This window comes from Echinops telfairi, unplaced genomic scaffold (assembly GCF_000313985.2).
Source record: "Echinops telfairi isolate 266 unplaced genomic scaffold, ASM31398v2 ScPeMD7_2291;HRSCAF=2852, whole genome shotgun sequence".
NCBI classification, from domain to species: domain Eukaryota; kingdom Metazoa; phylum Chordata; class Mammalia; order Afrosoricida; family Tenrecidae; genus Echinops; species Echinops telfairi.
Window position 1 is genome coordinate 33,770,419 of NW_022106189.1, and position 26,910 is coordinate 33,797,328.

Sequence of the window (26,910 nt, forward strand, 5' to 3'; positions counted from 1 at the left end):
TTTTGGTGGGGTTTTGCTTGGTTGTGTTTTTAATTGTGGTTTGGGTAAAAGTTTACAGAGCAAATTTGTTTTCCGTTCAACAATGGATGTGCACTTTGCTTTATCACATTAATTGTAATTCCCTCCATGTAGCAGCCTCCTTCCACTTCTTGCCTGTTTCCACTTGTCCTTTTCTGCCCTGTCTGCCTTCTTAGCTCTCTTTCTGGTCAAATGCAGTCCTTTTGGTCTCCTATGTTTGATTCTTCAGAGGAACACCTTCCTCCCTGGTGTTATTGTTCACTTTCTGGATCTGTCTATTGTTTGGCTGAAAGGTGATCTCCAGGGGTGAGTTCAGTTCCAGGTTTGAAAAGTGTCTAGGGACCTGAATCTTAGCGGTTCCATCAGTCTCTGTCAGGAGAGTAAGTGTGACTTTTTTCTTTTTCTTTATGACTTTTGATTTGTGTTCTAGCTCTTTTCTCCCATTCTGTTCAGGACTTTGTGTGATCCCAATCTGAGCCAGCTTTAATAGTAGCTGGGCACCTTCTAGTTCTCCTGGTCTCCGAGCAGTGGAGGTTGTAGTTCATATGGTTCAATAGTCCTTTGGACTAATTGTTTACTGGAGTTTTTGTTTTTTCACTTTTCTTTCCTCTGGATGGAGAGAGACAAAAAAAAAAAAGTTGCATCTTAGATGGCAGCTCACACCAGCTTTGAAGATCCCAGTTGCTACTCACCAAAGTAGGATGGAAAACTGCCTTTGTAGCTTGTGTTATGCCAATGAATTTAGCTATCTCCCAAAGCTGTAGTCCTAACTCCCAAGCCCAGTGAATCATTCCCCTCAGGTGTTTTGTTATGGCTAAGAAGTTTTTATAACTTTGTCTCATTTGTTCTATTCAAGACATGGATAGTTTTACAATACATACAAATATGTATGTACAAGTATCCTTTGCTAAACATATATATACTCCTGGTTGTACACCCACTCATCTAACCCTACCTATTCAGCCTGTATGTCTGCCTCGGTATTCACTCATATATTATTGTTTATGACTGATATTGCAGGATTGTTTATACAATGGTATTTACCTTTGTTGTAGTGCTATCATTCTGTATGGAAGCAAACTGCCACCTCTTTTTCATGTGGAGCTGCTGCTGCCTTAGCAGAACACTGAAGAACTGTGCCATAGGGTTCCAATAACCAAAGAAGAAGAAATGAAAGAAACCAAACCCTCTAGCATTGCTCTATCCCATGCAACCCTGTGTAGGTTTTCCAAGACTGTAAATCCTATGGAAGCAGACAGCCTTATCTTTCTCCTGAGGGAGTGGCTGGTGAGTTTGAGCCATCAACCTTTTTGGTGAGCAGCCAGGCATTATTATTATGCCCACTTTAATGGTGGGGAAAATGAGGCCATGTGGCTGGAACATTCAGAGTAAAGGAAAGACCGCTCACAAGTTGGAGAAGTCAGCAGGGTCTAGCGGGGCAATGACGTTAGTCTCACTTGGGGTTAAGGGCACCTGCTGACTACTTACAGGACTGAAACAGGGCTGGGGAGCAAGTGGAAGGTCCATTGAGACATCTCTATGGGTGCCAGGCAAGAGTGGATGCGACTGGTCGAGGAAGGCAGTCTAAGAAAGGGTGAGAAACAACAGAATTTGAGGTGGGTTTGGGCTGGCTTGCGAATTGAGAGGCTGCCAAACAGCAAGAACACAGAAGGAAAATGTGTTCAATGGACTCAAACCTCATACCAGTCGCTTCTGCCATTGAAGAGCGGCAAGGGAAATGGGATCCTAGAAATTGAGGTTTTCCAGGTATCTGACCAGGATCCTGCCTCACCATTGGTATAGGACTTACCATATATACTCGATTATAAGCCGACACAAATATCAGCCAGGGCACCTAACTTTACCACAAAAACTGCATTAAAAATGTGCTGAAAAACTCGGCTTATATATGAATATACGGTAAACACCCATCCTCCTATGCTGTGGTCTGACTGCTTGTAGCCCCCACTCCATGTTTTTTAGTTCAGTGGATGCACATCCTTCCTGATCCATGGGACCCCTAGAAGGAAATGGCACGTCAAGGAGACCTAGTGGTGCAGTGGATAACCATTAGGCTTTCAGCAAACCAGAAGTCCCCGGTTCAAATTCACCAGCTGTTTTGCAGGGCAACACAATGTGGTGGGCTGCTACCATCAAGATTTCAGCCTTGGGAGCCCTATGAGGAAGTTCAACTCTGTTCCATAGGGTTACAATGCATTGGGACCAGCAGTACAGAATTTGGAGAGGCGAGCAAGGACCACGACTCCCGAGGACCAGGGCAGTCTCCAGGCAGAGAAGAGAGACTGGCTAGTAAGATACTGCTGTTGGAGGGATGGCAGGGAGATGAAGAATCAAAAGTGAAGATGACTCCCCTGGGAGGAAACGGGCCTAGCTAACCTCAACCCAGTCATTAACTCTGCCCAAACCTTCAGGACAAAACCCACATGCAAGGATTTTTGGAGTCTGGAAACTGAAGAGCAGAGTTTATTTTCAGAACAAGGCCCAGAGAAGGAAGAAAAAGAGAAATAGGGTTCGATGTTTTAATTACTTTTAACTGGTTTCCACCCGAACCCTCTTCCTCAAATAATGAAAGAATGAAAGTTGGAGAGGATTTATGCCTTTTCCTTCAACTCTGCCATTTTGGCTCATAACATCCTGGCTCCCTCTCCCACTTCCACTCCATTTTCTTCACACAAACAGCTGGGTAGGTCCATGGCCATTTTGTTATTTTGGCCAAACCGGGCATCCAAGCCGGATGAGTTTTCCTGGCGGCCATCTAGAGCTGTGGTCGGCTTCAGAACAGTAGCCACATCATGATCTCCAGGGAGCGGCTCTGAGCTTCATGCGATACTGTTCTTCATCTGGGTTTTATAGAGAACAGGAGTCTTGACCCTGCAGTGGGGGAGAGCAGAGTCTTGTTAGCAACTGTCCCAGGAAAACATGAAGGGAAACGGGAAGGGCTAAAGGAATTCCAGGCCCTACTTCGCTCTGAGCAAGGCCCAAGCTGACTCCCTGGGTGTGGCCTTCACACTAGCAAAATCAACTCCAGCTAGACCTCGGCAGAGCAAGAGCAGAGGATAAAAGTGCCAAGGAAAAAATAACTGCCAATATGATCAAGTGCAAGTGGACCCAGCAAGCCGCAGGACACCGGCCCCCTCAGGAAACACAGCTCCAAAGAGTACAAAAGTCCTTCAGTGTGGGGTGGCCGGCGTGTCAAATCACGGTGAAGAAAGTAGTAGTGACAAGGATGCGCGCTAAGAGCCGTCCCCATCCCTTGCTTCCCAAACTGTCCAAATCCCAACCCCAGAGACACTGGCCGCTATTTCAGGGAAAGTGAGGAATGCTGAGAGCATCACGGGAAACAAGGTTATTTTCCCAGAACTGAGAAAAGCTGTCACACAAACCCTTCCCTGCTTGTTCTCTTTTCCTATCCCAAAAAACTCCCATCAGGAAACAGCAGGGGGAGAAGGAAAAAAAACCCCACAGGCAGCCCCACCATGAGAAATCAAGGCAGTTGAAATGACATCTGACACCACCAGGCCACAGCTGAAGAACAAGGGAAAAGTTTTAGGGCGACTGTCACTGACCCATAGTCCCTCACTCCTAACCTTGCTCTCCAACATATGTTTCTCATTTCCTTGCTTATAGCTGGTCCAAGCTAATGATATGTGTTTTGGCCGGGATCCCGTGCTTGGCATACAGCCGGCCTTGTTCTCATTGTCCCGGCTACTTACAGAAACCTCTTTCTCTGTCTCTTTCTCGCTCTCAAAAACCGGCTTTAAAGAACAGTAAATATGCAAAACAGCCCCCGCGCTCTATACAGCTACCATCTTGAGCACGGTCCCCTCCACCCGAACACACCCCATCAATAAAGGCCTGAAGAGACTGCCCACGGGTGAGGGGTAAGTTCAACACAAAAGCAGTGGAAATTCAAACAAATTGGCCCATTAGAGTCTCACACAGCTATAAATACAGCTCGGCGCGGGCTATTTCGAGGGACGGTGGCATGGGAAAGTTCGGCCTGGAATCTCAAGTCTGTCAGAAGAGACAGATTTCTCCCAAGACATGGGAAGACGACGAAGAAGCGCTCAGCGGGCAGGAGGAAGGAGGGCACTGAGTCTGGCCAATTTTAAGGCAAAGTTAAAGCTGGCCGGGAAGACGCAGCCTGGCCTCGTCCCTGCTCTCTGTCTGGGGCTGCCGGCTGTCAGAGGCTAGGTTCTGATGTCATTCAGAGTGTCCCTAACCTCTAAAAAAGCTGAACATGCCCTTTTGCTCCTCAAGGGTCAAGGGACCATTTCACTCTTCCTGAAGTACTGGGCAGACCAGTGGAGGAGGGGTGGGAACCAGAATGGACCAGCCAGCCTGGACTGGGCAGGCCAGCTGCAGTGGGGAGGTCTGGATGACCCAGAAGGATGCTTAAGGAGGCCATGTGTGCCAGTCAGACCCTAAAGTGTGGCACCCAGACCATAGAAATGGTGAAGTTAGGGGTATAACATCCTGAGTTTTCAGAAAGGGGGGAGCTCGGAAGCAAGAGTTACCAAACTTTGTAGGCAGAGAACACATGATGCAAATGTCAAGAACTGCTTAATGTTTCCCTGGGGGCGGGGGGTGTCAGCAGATGGCAATTAACTGCTACCAGCTTCCAATGAGTCAACATGGAATATGCACATACTGAGGGCCTGGCTCACCTGCCCGTACTTTATGAACACAGACTCATCGCCTTAGGAGGGTCTGGGAAATGGGGAGGTGCTGCCCAATTTGCTCAACCTCCCAGTTGTATTGAGCTCTATGGCCACTTCTGTTCAGAAAGCACACCTCAGAGAACCTTGTATTTACTCCTTCTGTTGGCAAGTTTGAGCACCTACTATATACCAGGAACTCTATAGGCCCAGGGGTCACAGCAGAGACAGCCCTGATGCCCCTGAGGCTTTTATCCCAGGGGACAAATCTGACCTGTCCCTGACTCCTGCCCAGTGTGCTCAGGACAGCCCCACTTTATATCTGCTGTGCCCATGTAATTATTAATAGCTCTTCTTCTCACTCTCAAAAGTGTCCCAGTTTGGATGATGAATTATCTGGTTATTTTATCTAGAGTTCCTTTTTAAAAGTTTTTTTTTTCTTGGTATGAAATCTAATACACTGCGAGAAAAGTGCAAAAATATCCCCTCCTCTTTTAGAGGCTCTTTGGAACTTGAAAAAGTTGAGAGGGTTCCCAAACTATCAAGAAAATGGTTTTAGCAGATTAAATTTTAATTAGTTTGGGAGTAGCTGCACTGCATTCTGGTCTGAGTCCTTGGGCCAGGCTGAGCGAATGGCTTTTGGCTCTGTAGCCACAGACAATGTCTGCTCTGGATTATCCATGATGAGTTTGAAACTTCAAACTGCCTGCCCTCCACCACTAAGCTTGGAGACGACTATGGCTTAGGAGGGCACTTGTCCCCTGCACAGCCTAGAGGGAAGGAGCCAGTCCAGGTTACCGCGGCAACTCCCTTTCCGGAAGACCTCTGACTGACACTTCCTGGGGAGACAGGAAATAAGGACAGGAAGATACAAGGTCGCCCTCTTCCCATGTCCAGCTTTCTCCACCTCCTAGTCTTGCCTCTCATTTGCTGGTGTTTCTCTTTCCCATTCCTATCAGCAAACACCCATTCCTATCAACTGCCAAGCCAGCCAATAGAACCCCAAAAATATTTCAATAATAACCTGTATATCTAATGAGGTAAAAAATATTGAGTGTATCCAATGAGGTAAAAACACTTCAAAAAAAAGAAAAAGCACTTCAAAATGTTATGTAGCTGACTCCATAGTAAAACATACATGGTTTATAGTTTCTATACTTTTACTATCAGCATGATGACACTGACAACCATACAGCCAAGGTCTTGGGCCCCTACTGTATGCCAGACATTGAGGTGAGAGATAGAGGGTTGAACAAGGGACCTGAGGGAGACAGGTAGTAAAGAGAGAATCTCATAATCAATATGTAACTGCCCATTGTGATGAGGGCTACAAAGGAAGAGTACATTATAGAGGGAGAGTATGTAACTGAGGACCTTATTTAGATTTGGGTAGCCTAGGGAATGCCCCTTAGAATAAGCAACGTTAATCTAGGATCTGAATGATGAATAAGAGGCAAAGAATCTTTATTGTCCATTCATCTCAAGAGTCAGGGAGTATGAGCAGTGTTGAACATGACCTCCATGCTTGACAAAAGTATTTCATTGTGACATCAAAAGAATTTAAGGCATAGGACTTTAAAATCTGCACATTTATCACCCTCACTACCTATACTTACAAGAGGGGACTATGCCTTAGTCCTACGTTGTTAGTTGGATGTGAAATGCCCAGTGTGTCTGAATTGTAGCAAGTTCTTAGAGCACGCGACTCACCTCTCTGGGATTATTCTAGCAGATGTCCACCTCAACTCACGCCATTGATTATGAGTCACAGGGACCCTTGGAGTTCCAAGGCTGTAAATCTTTACCATAGCACACTGCCACCTCTTTCTTTCTTGAAGCAGCTGGTAGGTTCAAACTGCAGGATCTCTCGTATCTGAACCCCCAACACCCAGCACAATTTCAAGTGTTGATCTCATGCAGTCATTTTTGATAGTAAGTGCTCGAGATACATTGAATAAAGAAAAGAAGCAACCCTTTAATTGATAAATCAACTTTGACAGCATGCCTTCTATGGGCCAGGAACCTGGTGGCACAGTGGCGTAAGCTTTGGGTAGGTGATTTCAACCCACCAAGGGAGAATGATTAGGCTGTCTGCTACCTTGAGATTCACAGCCTAGGCAGCCCCGTGGGGCAGTTGTACTCTGTCCAGGAATCAGAATGGACTTGACAGCAGTGTGTGTTTGACGGACCAGCGATTGTGCTGGGTACTTTGACATATAATTACCTCCTTACGTGACTGTACCTTTCTTAAGGGTGGTATGCTAATAGCTAGACTAAATAACAGCTCTGAAAACAATGATAAATTATAACCCTAGTGAGGTTTGGAGAAGAAAAGAACAAGAATGCCTTTTTAGGAGCATTTTGAAAAAAACAAACAAGGGAAGGTGAGCATGAAGGGGAAAGGGATGGTCCAAAAAGACCCACTTCCACTGAAGGATTTCTCATGCATGGCCCCCAAAGAGGACAGAGTAGAATTCTTCTTAGGTCTCTCAGATTGTAAATCTTCACGGGGGCAGGAAACCTCATTTCTCTCCTATAGAGCAGCTGGTGCATTTGAACCACCAGCCTTGCATTTAGCATCCCAGTGCTGCTCCATCAGCATTCTAGGGCTCCCTGTGTGCTCCAAAGACTCCTAGAACGAGGACAAGGAAGAGCCTTAACGGGGGAGGAGGCCTAAGGTGACGCAGATGCAATGCAGATGGTAGCATTGCAAAACCTCAGTCTCTGAGGGCCTGAAATGGACAGACAGATGGAGGTGGTGACTGTAGATTATATTGTCCTTAGGATGTGTTAGGAAGACCTCCAAGACTCAGAGGGAGTTGCATTGGGGTTTGGAGAGAAAAGGGAGCGTGAAACACTGAAGGACAGAGGTGCTCCAGCAAGGAGATGTGCAAATGGGGTGGGCGTCGATGGAGCTGTGATAACAGGAAAGTTTTCCCCAAACAAAGGTACTGAAAGGAAATGTGAACAAAAAGTAGCTCCAACTCTCTAGGCTTATGAAAGAGCACTGAATACGGAAGGAAACTAAGCAGGTGATTTTAGATTGTAAGAGGTTGCTTAGTCAAAAAGAGGCACTTGTTACTGTGAATGATTTATACAACAGCAAGTTTAAACAGAGGTAAGGGTTGATGCCATCCAGGATAGTAGTGGGAAGGAGATGTCTGGAATTTCATGGGAAAAGTCTTCCCATGAAAACAAGGGTGGACAGGAAAGGAGCAGTCTGATGGGCTCCCAGAGGTTAGAGAAAACCTCAGGCAGAAACCCTTTCTCTTCATAGGGAACCCCGTTGTTCAAAGAATTTTCTTTAGGGGAGATGGGGGAAAGCGCTTCAGTTTAAAGCTATTGCTTTGGGGTTGAGCCCTTGCATTTCCGAGATGGTGACAAGTCCTGTTACGGTCTGACTGTTCTCCACAAACCTGTTTGTGATCGTGCCATCAAATGGTCTTTCAGAAAATATGATACATAGCAGATCAGGGAGGTTATCATCACCCCTGCCCCATTTGTGCCTCATCTTGGCTCACATTTAGTACTGAAATGGTTAAAATATCAGCACATTTCACTGGTCTTGGGTTACTCATAAACATTCGGCAAAGCAATTTCACTCAATCGCACATATTAACTGCTTAAGTTCTTCTCTCTGAGGATGCGGACTGTTATTTTATGCCCAAAGTCCTGTAATTAAGTTTGACATAAGCGCATGGATTAAATATGTGGTTGGGGAGGGGGACAGGAATGGAAGCGTTGAGGTTTTTGGGTTGGTGTTTTTTTTTCCTTTTTCCCTTGCCTTCTTGCCATATGGACACTGTAACCCAATCACGTGCAAAAGAACTGAAGAGAATTTCCTATCTTATTAGTCAGTGTTGTTTATCAGGTAACTCTCAAGGTCAGTATAGATGTAAAGCCCCACTTCTTTCCCCTGGTTTAGCAGTAAGAACAACAAAACTTGAACACCGCCCGGAACTGTCATAATCAAGTGTAGTACACAGGACAGAAGGGCTAGTAGAAGCTCTGCCCATGGGCAAGTCAGTGACTGGCTGTCATTCGGAGCAGATCTGTGAAGCAAATCTCTTATGCGGTGAGACTGTGATGAGGATGCTGTTGCTGTGCCGTGTTATGGAGTGCATCAGGGTCGGCCCCTCCCCAGTCACTGCATCCTGCTGTGGCTCTCATCAAGTTTTTCCCTGGCTCAAGGGTCCTCAGGTGACTCTGAAAAGACCCGAATCGCTGACGCAGCATAATGACAGAAGGACTGTCAATGCCTGACCATATTCATGAAGGTTTCTTTTGGTTTGAGAGAGGAATGCTCTTGTTCCTTCCTAAAAACAGCTGAAAATAACTTTCTCAAACGTTTGGAAGAGAAAATATCCTCCATGAGTTTCCCCCAAATCAGAAGGAGGACATGGGAAATTAACCCTTAGAAGGCAGTTCATGAAGCAGCAGGCCACCCTCCCGATGAGGCCCTCCTGGGCTCTTGCCCAATCCCAGCTCACCCATGCACTTCTCTTCTCCTTGGCCTGTGTTGTTGTCTTGGTGGCTTTGTGCTGCCAGAACTTCCTTAAAGCACCAAGAACCTTTACCCACATCCTGACGGAGCCCTGCCCTGCCAGAGTTCTGTCTACGTAGCCCTCATCCTGGCACATCTGACTACATCTCTCCCCAGCTACCTTCTCATTGGTGCCCAGTTCATGGAACTCCACTCCGAACGTTTTCCTTTGGAAAGGAGCACAGAGTGGACTGCTCACAACAGCGGCTCAGGGAACCCTGTAAATCTGCCTGTCAGACTAACTTTGGGTGTGGGCTTCCAACCATTTTAGCATTCTCATCTAGATTTCCTAATAGGTGGCCCGACCTGAGCGGTGTCGAGATAAAGCTTGCTTCCCAGGAGTGAGAATAATTTACTTAGGTTCAATACAGCTCTCTGGATCCTCCCATAATTTGAGAGGATATCTGGCATATCTTTCAAAAGCCCATCCCAAGCCCTACAGGAATATTTTCATTTCTTAGTTTATCTTCCTAGTTTTATAACAGATATTTCTGCTCATTAAATTACATAAGCCTGTTACTTGGCCCACAGCCTTAATGTTTTCCAGGCATTCTGAATTGTACTGGGCTCGTCTGTATTATCCCCCAATTTGGTACAAAATATAATTACCTTTGACTCTACTATCCATGTCATTGTTTGGAATTGTTTGCTTCCCTTAAATGGCTTTCACTTACCAATGACTTCTTTCTCTCTGATATTTTCAGGCAGTTCTATTTTACTCCCAAGCCTTTTTCTCTAGAAATACCAGCCCATAAAACTTGCCCAAGCGGGGTAATGAAATGAAGACTCTTGCCCTATTTGGTGGCCATGGAGGATGGAGTGAAAAGAAGTCAATCTTTGTGATTGTGTCTGGTTGTATTTCTCATGGTCCCAGGTCTGCCATTTTATTCTTTCAGTGGCCAATCCCTTCACAACACTCCAGAAATAGTGAAAAGCTAAAGGATGATGCAGGGGTGGTGAGTGTTTCATTCTGTTACACACGGGGTCGCAATGAGGTGTTACCAAGGTGGATGACCCCTAACAACAACAAAGCAAAGCCATTGGTTAGGCCCTGGGTTGGATGTGGCTGGCGTTGCATGCAGGTGACTTTGACTGAGCAGAGAAACATGTTGCCAATGCCACAACTTAAGCATAGGTGGGCTTGATTGGACCTCTCTGCACTTCAGTATTCCCCACCTGTGTCCTCAGATAAGCAATTCTCAAAGATTCAGGGCCCCAGGTCACCACCACCCCATGTCTTTGTTGAAGAAGGTAGTATACGTAGCATGTCTGTCTATGGCACCATCTTTGCCGGAAGCCTCAAATAAGAACTTACATTCCCATTGCTTCTCAGATGCCATCTCACTTTCCCTCTAGACAGGGGTGGCCAGACAGGGGTGGTTTCAGCATGGGCTGTGCATTCCTCTTGCAATTCCATTCTCCCCTCTGAGATGTCTGTAGAACCTGTTAGGAATGGTTGAGATCTGTGCCCACAGCGTTCTAAACCTGACTGTAGCCACATTCGAGAGCATGGCAATTATTCCTGCAGTTTTGTATAGCATTCTTTGGTTCCACTTGTTTTGAGCATGCCTCAGAATTACACACACACACACACACACACACACACACACGTCAATCAGTTACAATATGGAGTAGTACAGTGAATACTAATGCAGCCTCTAAAGATCAGCCACCTGGGTTCAAATCTTGACTCTGACATTTAGTAGCTGCATAGCCTGAAGCTTGTTAGTTTCACCCTCTGACTCATTTGTTTCACCTGTATAATAGGAGTATAATAATACTGATCTCAAAGGATTGTTGTGAGGATTAAACACATAAGGATTAGTAAGAGTGCTTAGCTCCTGACAGTGTTGGCTGTAGCATTGGTGAGTCAGTGGTGGAATTCTCACCTCCCATGTGGGACAGTACATCGAAGTTCCATTACCAACCAACACACCTCATATATAGCTGCCACCTACCTGTCAACAGGAGCTTGCCTGTCTCTATGATGCTTAATAGGTTCCCTTAGCACTCTTAGACTAAGACAAACTAGGATTAAATGCCTGGTAACCTCTTTGGAAAGACAGCCAATGAAAACCTTGTGGATCACCACAATCCAAACCATAACCAATCATGGAGATGCAGCAGGACCAAGCAATGTTTCATCTGCTTGTGCATGAGGTCACTATGAGTTGGAGACAGATGTTTTTTTTGGGGGGGCAACTGACAACAATAGCTAAATAAATGGTTTGTCTTCTAAAGAATATCAGCCACTGTATTGCTATTGGCTTGAGGTGAACTGTCTTTCAGAAGATACTCATGTCCTTAAGAGGATGGTTGTTGGGTGCCATCAGGTTAATTCTGACTCATAGTGACCCTGCGAACAACAGGCCTGTGCACTCCTGACCCTCCGCCATCCTGGGTTACGCTGAGCCTGTTGTTGCAGACTCTGTGTCGGTTCTTCCTATTGAACAACTTCTTCTCTTTTTTACTGACTCGCCACTTTAGCAAACATGATGCCTTTCTTCAGGGAGTAGTTCCTTCTAATAACATGACAAAAGTCCATGAAGCAAAGTCTCACTATCTTCATTTCTAAGGAGCTTGCTGGCTTTTTCTTCCAAGACAAATTTGTTTGTTCTTCTAGCAGTCCATGGTAATTTCAATATTCTTTGCCATCAGCATTCAAATGTATTCTGTGCTCATCCTTACACATTGTCCAACTTTTACACTCTTGTTGAAAAATAGCATGGCATGGGTCAAGTGCTCCTTAGTCCTCAGAGAGACTTCTTTGCTCTTAAACACTTTAAAGAGGTCTTGTGCAGAAGATTTGGTCAGTGCAGTACATCCTTTCATTTCTTCACTGCTGTTTCCATGAGTACTGGTTATACATCCAAGTGAAATGGAATCATTGACAACTTCAATCTCAACTCCATTTATCATAATGTTACATATTGGTCCAGTTTGGGAATTTTTGTTTTCTTTACATTGGCTTGTAATCCATATTGAAGGCTGTCATGTGTAATCTTCATCATTGAATGTTTCAAGTCCTCTTAACTTTCAGCAAGCAAATTGTATCATCTGCATATCGCAAGTTGTTAATAAGCCTTTCTCCAATCCTGATGTCGCTTTCTTTTTCTATAGTTCAGCTCCTCGGACTAGTCGCTGACATGCCAATGGAGTTAAGTGTGGTAAAGGCATACAGCCCTGACTGTCATCTTCTGTGACTAAACTCTGCAGTATCTCCTCTTGTTCTGCTTTAGGAACGATTGCTTGGTCTATGTACAGGTTCTTCATGGCATAATTAAGGGTTCAGGAATTGCCATTCTTTGTCATGTTACCCATAGTTTGTTGGGATCCACACAGTCAAATGCCTTTGCGCAGTCATTAAAAACACAAGTAAACCTCTTCCTGGTATTCTCTGCTTTCAGCCAAGATACAGCTGACGTCAAAGGGATTAGTGTGTGATTAAACTTCAGATTACACTTTATTTGGCAGGAATTAAGCACCACCTTACATCCAAACCAACAGTCAATTCTTTACTCAGTGTTCCTTAGCCTAGTAATATTTAAGGACATGGAAGTAGAGGAAATGGGAAAACTAAGTACAAATGAAAATGTACAAATGAAAAAAATGTTTTAGTTTGGGAATCTGTATTATTTCTCTCCTGCACATAGATACAAATTCCAGCATGCTCACTCGGGCTCACTATGGAAGCCAGGACATTGCTAGTGGTGTAGAATGGGTATAACAGCCCTGCCTCCTCAGACAAAAATGTTACCTAGTGCCTGGAACCTCACCTTATCAACTGAAATACTGAACTGTCATACTCACTCTCAGGACTGTTGCAGGCAAGAGAGAGAGTAAAAACATTTGAAAATCTAGGCATTCATATTAATAAACAAAGAGCTTATTTTGAATAAGCTAACTTGGAAATTAATAGTTTTGCATCTGTACAGAATTTTCTAAATGCCTCATATATTCCATCTCTCTCATTTAGACCAAGCTCTACCTTCATTTAGACAAAGCTCTACCTTTTCCGCATGTCCAGATTAAACCTTCCTTTCTCTAAAAAGCCTCTCCAGCACACAAATACACACACACACACACACACAAACAACAACAAAAACACTGTAGTAAACTCTTACTTTTCTAAACATAGCACACTGACTACTACTGTCCTGTTCCCTGCTTTGACCTTTAATTGTCTATTTTATATTCTGAGAGTTGACAAATTCATTATGGAAAAATCCAGATATTAAATATTGTAGGCTTTGCAAGTCATATGTTCTGTTGCATTGACTTAACTTTGCTAGCTCAAAAGCACTTATGAGCAGTATTAAGTAAATAGATAAGCCTGTGTTCCAATAAAACTTTATTTAAAGAAATGTGTTGGGTTAGATTGGGCCTGAGGGCCAGATTTAGCTAAGGCTTAATCTATAAACTTATTTCCTTGTTGTGCTCTTTATTGCTACTTCTTCTTGTTCTTTGTTTTTCTTTAGCTTTTATCTATCCCATTGGATTGTCAGCACCTCAAGGACAAGAGCAGTTCCTGGGTGCTTAGAATGCCCCATCCTCCTTCCCCCTGGCTTAGTACATGTTTGTTAGATTAAAAGATATCATGGTCAAATTTTGTATTTATTTTGAAGCAAAGACCATAGGGAGCCAAGACAACCAGGACCTGCAGAGAGCCCTGAAAATTTGATCTGGAAAAAGAGATAGGCTGTCCCCACAGAATGAGACATGGCTATTCTGTCCATCACAGATGGGAGCACAGGAAAAACACTGCCCACCAATCATGGTCAGATCCTGAGGGAAGAGTTGTGGGAAACACCTGAAGACCACATGTTCCCAGAATCTTGAGTTCTGTGCCTGAAAAATGCCACACAAGTCCAGGAACAGAGAAGCCCGACTCTCTCCTCAGGACATCATTGTAGCTCTGCCTTCAGAGACAGCTGCCATTCTTTAGAAGAAACTCATTGATCCAATGAATTTGGAAGAATTTGTCTATTGCTTCCCTTTTAGATACCTCTGGAAACTTGTTATTTGTTGAATTGCAGAATCATAATTATTATCCAGGACAAGTAGACTAGTGGTTAAGAGTAGCAGGGCCAGACCAGAGGATGTACACTGGGACAGATCGGAACTGGAAACACAGGGGAATCCAGGGCAGATGATCCCTTCAGGACCAGTGGTGCGAGTGGCGATACCGGAAGCATGGGTTGGAAAGGGGGAACAGATTACAAAGATCTACATATAACCTCCTCCCTAGGGGATGGACAACAGAAAAGTGGGTGAAGGGAGACGTCGGGCAGGGCAAGATGTGACAAAATAATAATTTATAAATTCTCAAGGGTTCATGAGAGAGGAGGGAGGGGAAGGGAGAGGAAAAAGGAAGAGCTGATGCCAGGGGCATGATGAGGGCAATGAATGTACAGATGTGCTTTACACAATTGATGTATGTATGGATTGTGTATGAGCCCCTAATAAAATGATTTTTTTGAAAAGAGTACCAAGGCCTAGAGTCAAATCTACATTAAAATTTGTAAGCCTTCGATAAGCCACTTACCCTTACTAAGCCTCACTCTTCCCTTCTGTGAAGCGAGGATTTTGTGAGGATTAAATGAGATCAAGCATATGAAGACTTGAGTTTAAGGTGCAAGACGGAGACCTCAGTAATAGTAACATCCAATAGCAGTGATAGTATTGATCATCAAAGTCGCAGAGGTAAAAGACATTTCCCAAATTAAACCAAAGTCAATATAGGACCCAGCAAGTCCACTCCTAGGTAAACTCCCAAGAAATGTGAAAACCTTTGTCAACACAAAAGCAATGTATGCACTCATGGTCACAGAAGCATCGTTCATGGTAATCAAACAAGTGGAAATGATCCACATGTCCATCAACTGGTGAATGTGGTATATCCATACAATGGAGTACTATCCACCCATAAAAACAATCCGAGTACTGATAAATGCTAAACCAGGGCTAAACATTGAAAATATTATGCTTAACAGAAGAAGTCGATCACTAAGGAGCACAGACTGTATAGAAGCATGTCTACAAGATGTCCAGAACAGGCAAACCCATGGGGGACAGGGTCGACTGGTAATTACCAGTGGACAGTGGTGAGGGAGTGAGGAGTACCTGCTAAGCAGGTGGGGGGGGGGGGTTGTTCTTTCTAGGATGATGAAAATGTTCAGGGAATAGATAGCGGTTTTGTTTATCCAGCTCTGAAAAACCACCAAATTGTAAGCTGTAAAAAGGGTGACATTTTTGCCATGTAAATTACATTTTCATAATCCGGTGAGGGGGGAATATTTCCTTTTAAAAATAAACAATTCAGATATACCTATCAATGATGATCTGTAATATATACCTTTTTCTTTTTTATATGAGCCAGAAGTTTGTGAATAATTCCATTCTCTTTTAGTTCCATTTCCCATGAACTATTTGAAACCCCTATGATAAATTGAAACCTGCGGGAGCTGGAAAGGAGCTCAGGTGGCATAGTGGGTTATGCACTGGGCTCCTCATCACAAGGTCATCAGTTCAAATTCACTAGCTGCTCTACAGGGGGGAAATGGGGATTTCTGTTCCTGTAAAGATTTACAGCCTCAGAAGCCCACAAGGCCAGTTCTACTGTGTGCTATAGGGTCTCTGTGAGCTGGAGTGCGTCTGGATGGGTAAGAGCCAAAACCTGACGGGACAGCCTTGTTTTTCTGTGTCTGGAAAGTTTTCTTCCTTTGACAGGATGCTGTCGTAACACTTACTCTGTTGCTTCCTATTAGTAGAAAATATTTGTTTTCCTTCTCTGATGGGTTTCCACCTTACACAGATTACAGCTTTCTGTAGGTTTTACTGTAGTTTAAAAATCACACACACACACACACACACACACACACACACACACGCATGTATTATCTAAGGAAATATTTTTAAAACAGATTGGTGATTAGATAAATTGTTTGGTGTTAGGGAATACGAAGACATATCATCTTTCCCCCAGGAAGCACATAAGCAAAGCTGGAAGGCTTAAAAGACCAAAAAATGCCAGCCGACCATATTTGTAGGGGACAAATATCAAATGAATGATCAGACTCCCAAAGAGCTGTAAGAGTTTGAAGGAGCAAGAAACCATCATGAGCTGAGGTGCTTGGAGAGGGTTCTATGGAGGAGACTCTGCAGGGGCCCTTGGAGGAAGTCTTAAAAGGTGACTGTGATCGCTAAGAGGAAAGTGCAAGAATACAGAGCAATGAAGGAGATTCGTCTCAGTGCTGTCAGTGATGGTATATTTACAGAGGACTAAAAGGAGGCCTTGCAAGGAAAACAGAGGGAGGCCAAATTGTAGAAGGCCCACATGCCTGGCCACAGAGCTGGGCCTTCACCCAAAGAGTGCGGGGGACCACTGAGTGTTCCGCATGCTGAGGTCAGTGCGCTCAGAGGATTAAGCTGGTAATAAGTCACTGTGACCATTTTTGGAATGAGATGACATATAAATAATGGAGCACTAATGTGATAAACGGAGACTCCATAATGGACTGGAAAGAAAGGCAGACCAGGGAGCAGGAAACCTTTGGAAGTCCAGGATTGTTCCCACAACAACCTTATACACCTCCCCCATCCCCTCAACCCCCCCAAAAGAATAAGTATGCCACAAAAAATTGCTGGTTTTATTTAAAAGGGTACAATAATACTGATACCTTTTCTTTCTTCTCAAGAAAAAAAAAAGATGTGCATGTGAATGAGGAATTTGGGAGTAAGATTGTAACAGCAGTAGCATGGAGCTAGAATAAAGAGTCTCTCCAGGCTCTCAGACAATAAAAAAGTGACTGTTGTCGGGGTGGTGGTGGGGGGAGGGACGCGGAGGAACTGAGAAACAGTGTCTGCCAAGCCACCTGTTTGGCGTATTCATCTTTAGAAGCTTGCCCTTGGATGGCTAGAAGGAGAAGCACTGCTTCCTGGGAAATACAGCCACAAACCTGTTGGAAGCAGCTTTTGCAGGGTGGTCATGTGACCACCCTGACTACTCAGGAACACTTGCTAGAGAGAACAATTAACCATCAAGGGAGCATTGTCATGTAATAAGCAAGTATCAAAACAGCACCTTATATTTAAAGAAAGATGCCCCTAATAACAGAGCTCAAATGAAAATAAATAAATGTCACAATTGTTTGTTGTTACTGCAAAACAACCCACTCTGAAACTTAGTTGCTTGAAACAATAAATAATTTATCTTAATTCTTTGAGTAGGCTGTACCATTGTTCTTGTCTGAGTCAGCTTGGCTTGGATAGCTCATCCAGAATAGTCTTGCCTCCCAATGTTACTGTCGGCTCAGCGCCCACTGAAGCACTTCTCCCACCCGCTAGCAGGCTCACTTGAGCTTCTTCACACTATGGTCTCAAAGTTCCAAAGAGCAGCAATTGAGGAAGCCACAATCACAGCACTTTTCAGTCTCTGCTTATGTCACATTTGTTCCATTGGCCAAAGAAAGTCACATGACAATAACCAGCAGCAGTGTGGCTCGAAAGAAGGCAAGCATTTGTCACCTTTTTACTACCACAGCAATGTATGTCTAATCTGTCAGGCACCCTTAAAGGAAGTAGCCAGCTACCTGCTTAAGTTTGCTTATGGGTCTGGAAGGATAAAGAAGGTCCCATTGGACTTAAACATACATGTCTAAATGGGAATAATGTGAACTATTTCCAAAGGAATTCACAAGTAGATGCCATTGATTTTTAAAGGTTTTGGAAAAGGAGAAAAGGGGACTGACCCAAAGAAGGAAGGCGGGAAGGGAAGGAAGAAGGATGGACAAACAGAAGAAGAAAAGGAGGGAGGGTGGAAGGAAAGGAGAAGAGGGAAGAATTTCTTGCTTGGCATATCCAATTTCACCACTTTGCTTTGGCAGAACATTACCAGTCTTATAAAGATCCTAAACTATTGGCTTGTTGTTACTTGTCTTGTAAAATCTCCTCCTATCTCCTGCACGGATCAGATTTCCGCCCTGCGGAGGTGCTCAGCAATGTGCACCCAGGAGCCTTTCAGAGAACAGAAGCCCCAGTACCCACTCCGCTGCTGGCCCAGCCTTGGAAAGACCAAAGATGTAAACCAGCAACCCAGCAACGCCCCATTCTTAGGACATAATTAATGTGCTGTTAATTTTTTTTCATCAACAAAGGATTACCAAAATACCGCATGATTTCCTTCAAAAATGTGACCCTCCCTTTCCTGTCTCATTTTTCTTTTCTTGGATCTGGACGTCGTTTCCATTGGCCTCTCTCAAAACAGTTATTTCTGTTCATTTCCCTCCCTCAACTTGTCTCAGTTCCTACCAGTCCCGCAGCCTTGATCTTTGGTGAAGGGAACTATTAGTAGAAATTGAAGGGGCTGCTTCCCTCCTCCAAGGACCGTCTTCTCTAACACACTTCTCCTCCATTTGCAGCCAGTGGCTTCCTCTGTGGCTGACAGCAAACCTCACGGTGTTATAAAAAGCCAACTAACTAAATAATGCCATAGGAATCTTAATGACTAGGGTCATTTGGCCAACAACATTACACAGTTTTTTCCTTCCTTTCGGAATCCAAGCATTCAAAGTTACAAATATCCCATCCAATTCAGATTTAATTACCATGTTCAAAGTTGAAGAACTTTCTCATTTTCAATGGCGTAACATTAGAAACAATGCCCTATTGCTAAAATGTGGTGAATTGACTCCTTTCTGAAGGAGAAAGAGAAATGTGGAATAATTGTTAACTCTTCCGGATAAATGTCTAGGGTTGGCTCACCGCTCTTCTAGCAAACATCCCCACATCCTTCAGTTTCTTTACAGCTGTCTCCAACCAGTAAGGCGGGTTACTTGAGATGAGCCTTGGTGTTTGATCTAATCTCAGAAAGCATGTTTTCAAGGAAGGAGGGAGGGAGGAAGGGAAAGAGGGAGGAAGGGAAAGAGGGAGGAAGGAAGGAAGGAAGGAAGGAAGGAAGGAAGGAAGGAAGGAAGGAAGGATCCGTATGTGATAGATGGCCTGAAGCAGTCTTTGAGACTGGCTGAGGATATTTGAAGTCACATACATGGACGCTCCGGGACTTAACTGTCACCCTTGACCCAAACAGACTTGGAGCTACTCTGAACTGGAGGGACCACCATCGTTGGGGCTTCCCAGTGATGCTCACCCATGAGTTGTCTTCCTCCTTGAAAGGCAAGGCTTTGGAGTCGGACTCATTCACAGTGCTTCCAAAATGTGGTTGCTGAAAAACAAAGTGGGGAGACAAAAGTAAAGGCTTAATTCCAAGAAATCCCTGCATATTTTGAAGATGTCTCCTTGAAATAATAATTCAGAGCAGCAGTTCTCTAAAAATTTTTATCCGTGTGCAATCTCTTTCATTGTCTTCCATAATTATCTTTAGAAACAAAATCCAGTTTTCTTGTATTACCTAAAATCACTTCTGTAAGTGGGAACTCCCCATCTACCTATCCAGCAGTTTTCACGGCAGACTGACTTTCATGATATCAGGAAAGCGACTGATAGTAGCCAATGAAAACTGATGGATGGCAGCAGAACATTGTCCAACTCGCTTTGAAAATGTCATCAGGAGGGATCGATCACTAGAGAAGACACCATGCTTAATGAAATAGAAGGTCAAAGAAGGTGTGGAAGACCCTCGGAGCTATGGGTTGGCACAATAGCCGCGCTGATGGGCTTGAATATACTGACTCTGGTGAGCATGACTAAGGACCAGACAATGTCTTGTTCTGTAGTATACACGGTTACCATGAGCCAGAGTTGACTTGATAGCAGCTAACAGAAATAAGTGCATAGGCATTCATGCATGTGCATGTGCTGTGTAGTGTTGAAGAGCAAGGACGTCACTCTGAGGGCTAAGGGGTGCATCTGTCCCAAGCCAGAGCATTTTCATTTCTCTCATATGCATGTGGAAGTTGGACATCGAGTAAGGAAGAAGAATGAAGAGGAATCCGTGCATTTGAATTACAGTGCTGGTGGAGAATATTGAAAATACCATGGACTATCAAAAGAACAAAAATCTTTTTTGGAAGCACAGCCAGAATGCTCCTTAGAAGCAAGGATGGCAAGATTTCATCTCACATGCTTTGGATGCTATCAAAAGAAAGCAGTCCCTGGAAAAGGACATCATGCTTGGTAAAAGAAGGGCAGCCAAAAAAAAAAAGTCGGGGGGAGGAGCCCCAGTGAGATGAACTGACACAGTAGCTGCCACAGTGGGCTCAAACAACAAGATTGTGAGAACCGAGAAAGACCTGGCAGTGATTTGTTCTGTTATACCTGGGGTCACTATGAGTCAGAACCCACTTGACAGCACCTAAGAGCAGCAGCACATATCTAAATCCTTACCTGTAGAAATCTAAATGCACCCACATACTGTCATCTGAATGCATCACACCCATTCACTTGAACTGTATGGCTTCTTGTCACTGTAGCTGCTTCTGTTTTTATGGAAGGCTGAGAGCTCATCATGAAGCATTATTTCTCTACTTCTTCCTGATTAAAAGAAGTGACTTGGTGTCTGGGAAATGCTCTCAGCCTCGTATAGGAATAACATTCTTTGTACTAACCACCAAAGCCTAAGGATTGTCTGCTGTTCATTGCATGATGTTCTGGCTTTGTGGAGGGAAGGCTATATGTTCTTGGGTATATTCTCCCAATTGTGTGGGTGTTGGTGGGTGGTGGGGGGGGGACTTTATTTTTATGCTTGGATCAAATTCATGCTTCTTCGTTTCCACAATCATATAGTAGTAGTAGTAGTAATAAAGTAGATTTCACTAAATACCAGTCCCCGTTCATCTCCCATGTTTAGTATTATGAGGTTTATTGAAGACTAGGCATTTACAACTTGACTTATCCTTTTCCCTCCCGCTCCCCGCATATCTTTATTTTTACCAAAGTTTCCAATTACCATGGCAATTATCAAGAGTTCCTAAAATGTATGCTGCTCTTTCTGCAGACAGCTGGCCCCAGAGAGCCCCCACAAATTACAATGGGGGCTGAGGAAGGACCCACCAGTTTCATCCCATTATAGTGCTTGCTGGGGAGTCTAAATAATGGTAAACCTATAAGGAGAGTAAACCTGCCAGGAAAGACTCTTCTTGTTATTTTGCAGACAGGGAATGACAGCTCAGTAGCTTGTGTGTGTCCAATTTGGTGGTGTAGGAAAGAAGCGGAAGTACTGAAAAACGGAACAGGAAACAGATGGGAGATATGATCTCTTAAAACTCCAAAATTTCTGAGAAACCTCAGACCAGCCTGGTTGCTTAAAGATTAGGACAAAAGTGAGATCTATGCATTTACCAAGGAGAAGCCAGCAAAGCGGACATAGCAAGAGCTCTGGTCCCATGGAGACCAATCCGGGGGGCAAGGTAGTGGACAGTTCAGTAATATCAAAGGGCAGTGAGAATGCAAGGCAATGCCTGAGTTAACGTAGGCCAAGAGAGAGCTAGAAGCTATATTCATTCTACCAACCAGCGCTTCACCTCTCCCTGCAGGTTGATGACCGCAATGTCAGCAGGCCGGGGATCTTAGGTTAAGAGCTGTTGTGCTTCATTAAAAACTGGGGAGGTATTGAAAGTGCATAATGGTGGCCAGAGGACAAGGGTTCAGTTTTTCCTCATCTGCAGCCTTCAAGAGGAGGGAGCAGAATGTGGAACAGACAGACGTTCCAGGGCCATTGTCAATGACATCAATGGTAGAAACATCAAAGAATTAAATAATTTCATTAAAATTCAGCTCAAGGTGCAATCAGTTTTCTAAAAGTGATCCCTCTGCTCAAGTCCAGTGCTCTGGGGGCGGGGGTGGGGGTGGGGGTGGGGGTGGGGAAGCCATCCTGGCGACTATCTTTCCAGTGGGGGAACAAACAAACATCCACGTTCAAATTTTCCCTTCCCTGGTTTGGCAAGAGGGCCATGGGGGTGAGTGAGATTGCTCCCAGCAAACAGAAAGTGGAACCCACTTCCTGAGGAGATATCTGACAGCCCAGCTGACCTCCTCCTCATAAAGCCTCAGCAGAAGTCTTCCCAGCTCCCAGGCACCCGCCCCGTTCCCTGACCCCTTCCCAGCTCCCAGATACCCACCCCCATTCCTGCACTTAGGACCTTGCACAGCCTGTGGTCAGCAGAGAGCCTTTGAACATGTCTCCAGAGCTGCAGCGATTAGAAGGGCTTTGATTACCCTGCTCAGCTGGTCCTCTGTAATATTCTTCTCCCCTCCTCCAGTCCTTTTCTCATCCCTCCTTCTCTCTCTCTCTCTCTCTCTCTCTCTCTCTCTCTCTCTCTCTCTTCATTTTCCTATAGTATCCTAAACCTCAAGATGTGGTTAACACTAATCCTGACTTACTTAGAGTTTATCTGCATTATTAATTCCAATCATGTGGGAAGAAGTAAGTGCTGCCGGCCCTAGTTTTCAAACAATGTTTGGGTGTTTTTGTAAGGGCCAACAGCCCCTATGACACCTATTTTCTTTAGCTATGTGGTAAAGTCAAACAACTTGCTTTTTCTAGCCTGAAAATATTCCTTGCAGTGGGACCCATCCTTCCCAAGTTCATGGATTATTTTTTTCTCCCCCAGTAAATATCCTTTGAAGCTGCTTTCTGCATTAATCTGGTCTTAATGTGGGTTTAAACATCGACAATGGAAAATAATTCAAGTTAAAAGATAATCTCCCTTGATAAAGCTAGGGGGCCCCCTCCCCCCCATGACTGTCAACCATCTCTGACAGATAGGAATGGAGTGAAATTCTTGACTATGCATATTGAAGAAAAGCACAAATAACAGGGTGTAGAAATTATATTTTTTGTTTGTCAGCTATTATGACTGACTGGAGTTGACCAGTATTCATGGCCTTGACTTGAGTGAATTCATCATCCCTCAGGACATGTGAGCCATTACTGGGGACCAGGATGTACTAACACTGTTCTGTTGGAGTGGAGGAAGCTCTCTTTCAGGGGTAGGAGCCTGAGTGCATGGCCCCCAGAACTTCTCAATCAAGTACAGAGCTGGGAGGACTTCAGGCTTCACCCTTCACTCACCTCCTCAGCCCTCCCCTCGCTGTTTGGGCATTCTTGAGTATTCTGACTGGCAACACTGGAAGAGGAAGTTCACATTTTTTTCTGGTAGGCAAGGCCAGGAGAATGAAGTGAATGATTCCTGGGTTTGGTTCAAGGAGCACATGGAGGTTGGAACACAGAGCCAATCCGTGAGATTGCTTTCCATCAGAACTCGACGCTTGAGGCAGACCTAAAATTGGTTCAACTTATGGAATTTTTGGAATGAAGCTATATTGAATCCAAGAAGTGCCCTTCCAGAGGTGGAAAGTATATGACATGGGTGCCACCACTTCTGTGCATCTAGGGTCACTTTTTTTTAAAACCTGTCATTCTATTTTTGTTTTATTTATTTATTTAAAGTTACCATTAATTGGGAGTTAATACCTATATCACTCCATAGTTCAGTCACATCAAGCAGAATTGTACAATTGCTACCACTATCAGTTTCTAAGCATTCTTTTTCTTTCTGGACTCCTTGACATTGTCTTCCTTTTACCTCACTTCCACCACTGTAAAGCACCCCCTCCCGGTCCCCCAAAACCCTGGTTCTACGTGGTGTCCATATAGATTCATCAATCCTGGGTTTCATATACCAAAACACAGAAGAACAGAGAACACAACTTCATGAGGGTGACCTCCCAATGACATAACAGTTCTGAGGTAGACCCTAATATGAGCAAATAAAAACAAGACAAAACAGAAAATGTTGAAAACCAGATCAGGTCCTACATGCCTAAGAGCTGGGATCAGCTGACACAGTTTTACCTGTTCAGCTCAGAGTCATGCCTTTGGTCTTCTCTACTCGTCCCTCCAATGCACTCTGCTTAGGCACCATAGGTTCACGTGTGTACAGTTTTTCTAACCATAGTCTTGTAACTTCCACCGAATGATTGGGTGGGACTAAGCAAATAAGATGCTTGAGGCCCGCCAAGTAGATCGGATAACTTGCTATTAAAGTCTAGAGGTACCTGGAATCTTGGTGAGCGTGAGAACCTGTGAACAAGAGACATGGAACTTAAGAGCATTGGTCAGTTTTGCCACACCATTAGATGGAAGATAAGTAAGGTGACCAGATTTTAATCTTTTAAAGCGGGACACCATTGATAAAACTCATATCCTGGCAAAATAGCCACATGGCAGCCGAAAACCATATATCCTGACTTGTCGTGCATTCTTTCCCAATATTGGGACTTTTTAAAAATGCCCTGGGACACAGGAAAAATTGTTAAAAATCGGGACTGTCTCGCCAAAAGCGGGACGTCTGGTCACCTTAAAGATAAGCCACCTAGCAATGGAAAGGGTAGCCCTGGTGGAGTAGTGGTTACACATTGGGCTACTAACTGCAAGGTCAGCAGGGTGAAACAACCAGCCACTTCTCAAGAGAAAGACAAGGCTTTCTGCTCTCGCAAAGACTTACAGTCTTGGAAACTCACAGAGGCAGTTCTGCCCTGTCCTAAAGGGTCACTTTGAGTCAAAATGGACTCGATGGCGGTTGGTTTGGAGTGGTGGAGTGATGAAAAGGAGGACCTCACTACTACAAAGAAAGAAGATCTAGAAGTGAAGGGTGCCTTTGAGGCCAGGGATCACTGGATTGAGAACCTTCTAGACCCAAGAGACAGAGAGAGAATGTGCTGTAATACCAGAGACAACAGGATATAGCAGCAGAGGCTACAGAACCTAGAAACTTGACAAGAGAAAATTGGGTGGGTTCCCAGACCCCAGGGTAAGAAAACGGAATGCCTTCAGACAGGAGGCTTGCTGACAGAGTGAGACACTTGGTAGAACTAGGCCTATCAACCTGTGGAGCTAGAGAGCTGAGAACATTTGGGAAGAGGTTGACTGGCAGAGTTAGGTGCCTCTGGGCACTTACCAGTGGAGTTAGCACATTATAACACTTGCTCAAGTAGGGTAGAGGCCAGCCAGCCCAAGAAGCCTGAGGAACCAAGGGACCAAGCCTAGCCGTGGGTAGCTGCCCTGACAGAAAACATCCTGAGGCATGCCTGACCCTGAATTGTAGCCTAACACGCCCTAATAAGCCCTGTAATAATGTCTTGAGTTCTGTGTGGCCATAGTAACAAATTATCAAACCCAGCAGAGAAGTAGAGACTGTTGTGGGACTAGCAGGGGTGTCCAAATTGGCACAAAAGTTGGAAAGAGGAGGTATGTTTCACTTTTGATTCATAGGAATAAGAATTGGAATGTTGGTGTTGATATTGACCACCCCCTCTTCAGCTTCCCATAAAGTCAGATGAGATCAGACTGTACCTCCATAATACCATATTTACATCTTCTCTTTCTGTGCCTATGTCAGACATTACCAATCATTCACAAAATTTTTTTTTCTCATTCAGCTTGGAGGAAACCTCTATATCTTTCTAAACATAATGTCCTAGAAGCCACCTACTGGGTCCTATTTGGGATACATGTTGAAGATTGTTTGCTATTCTTGCTAGGCCCTGCACCATTTCAACAAACTCTTAGCCGATCTCTTGAATTTCTGGATATAAACTTTCCCTTCCACCCCATTTTGTACATTGCTGGTGCCTCTTACTCTTGTTCTAAATAGTTATGGGTGTTGGAAACCACTTCAGATACTGGAAAGACAAATGACTTGGCATAGTCTATAAAGCACAAGTAAACATCTTTCTGGTATTCTCTGCTTTCAGCCAAGATCCATCTGACATCACCGGTGATATCTCTTGTCAATGTTGTTGGATGATCGTCAGCAAAATTTTACTTATGTGTGATTTCAATGATATTGTTACATAATTTGTACATTCCGTTAGATCACTTTTCTTTAGAATGAGTATAAATATGTTTCTTTTCCAGCCAGTTAGTCAAATATCTGTCGTCCAAATTTCCTGGTATAGACAAGTGAGTGCCTCTAGTACATCATCAGCACATTGCAATGCTTAAAAAAATTACTTCCATCAACATGAAAAATCACATTAATTCCATCAACATGAAATCACAATTCTATTAGGCTATGTATCCTGCAGTCTATTGCTTCAGTTCTTTTTATGTAATTATTTGGGCTGGATGCATGGGGGCACTAATTGTAAAACCATATATATGGGTAGATTGAAAGGGTAGATTTTGTCACTTTATTGATGCAAATTATACCTTAACTGAAGTGATGATCTTTATATCATATATAGAAAAAGGAGATATAATGTGAATCTAAATTTTTATGTGCAAATTTTTACCAAAATAATGATTGAGTAGTATATTTTCTTATGTTCTGTTGAGAACTCTGCAAACTTTATTGTAAACTTTAAAATCATAAAACAATTTGTTGAAAGATTATAAAGTACTGAAATCAGCATCACAAAGAAAGAAAAGAACAAAATGGAAGCTTTTTAAAAGAATGGAATAATACAATGGAACATTATTTGGCACTAAAAGAATAAATACTGTTAGATGTTTCTAAATGGTTGAACCTCAAAAACATTATAGGAAGAAAGAAACCTGGCACAAAATCTTATATGAAATGTCCAAAGTAGACAAGCCTACAGAGACATAGGCAGACTCACTGTCAGCTTGGTGCGCTGTGGTGGCTTGTGCTGTGATGCTGAGAGCTATGTCACTGATGTCGCAGAGGGAAGTTTCAGTGGAGTTTCCAG

At 43.9% G+C, this 26,910-nt stretch overlaps 1 long non-coding RNA gene across 1 annotated transcript; it reads right to left on the bottom strand.

The window, feature by feature from the left end:
- Nucleotides 1–2,671: 2,671 nt before the first annotated feature.
- On the bottom strand, nt 2,672–26,910 carry LOC123522089. Its single transcript, XR_006680388.1, has 3 exons — nt 26,821–26,910; nt 19,388–19,462; nt 2,672–2,910 (listed from the first exon to the last, which is right to left on the bottom strand). It is a non-coding gene; the product is annotated as an uncharacterized LOC123522089 (long non-coding RNA).